Raw genomic sequence first — 550 nt, forward strand, 5'->3', positions numbered from 1 at the left:
GCGTTTGGTATCGGGGCATTTTAACGAGTACGAGTACGAGTACAGGAGGCCAGTATCGGTATCGGTGCATCCCTAGTAAAAAAGTCAGAATTGCGAGATGTAAACTGAAAAAAACATTTATATCTCACAATTCTCAGAATTTGAGAAAAAAGTATGAACTGTGAAATATAAACTCAGAATTGGGAGGAAAAAAAATAATAATATTTTTTTTTATTTTTATGGTGAAAGCAAAAAAACAACAAAACAAAACAAAAAAAACCATTTTAAATATAAACTCAGAATTCAGAGAAAAAAGTCAATTGCGATATGTAACCTCAAAATATAGAGTAAAAAAGTCAGAATTGCGAGATGTAAACTGAAAAAAACGTTTATATCTCAGAATTTTGAGAAAAAAGTATGAACTGTGAAATATAAACTCAGAATTGGGAGGAAAAAAAATAATAATATTTTTTAACCAAAAAATAGTTTTATCCCATGCACACCAAGCCTGCATTTATTTGATCCAAAATTAGGGATGTAACGATTCACTCAACTCACGATTCGATTCACG

General features: G+C 30.4%; 1 protein-coding gene across 1 annotated transcript in view; it reads left to right on the forward strand.

Moving 5' to 3' along the window:
• Window positions 1-550, forward strand: part of LOC107724131 (mesoderm induction early response protein 1-like) — a 9,275-nt gene that overhangs the window by 2,266 nt on the left and 6,459 nt on the right. The window lies entirely within an intron of this gene.

This window comes from Sinocyclocheilus rhinocerous, unplaced genomic scaffold (genome assembly GCF_001515625.1).
Source record: "Sinocyclocheilus rhinocerous isolate Xijiao unplaced genomic scaffold, SAMN03320098_v1.1 scaffold935, whole genome shotgun sequence".
In the NCBI taxonomy this organism is placed as follows: Eukaryota; Metazoa; Chordata; class Actinopteri; order Cypriniformes; family Cyprinidae; genus Sinocyclocheilus; species Sinocyclocheilus rhinocerous.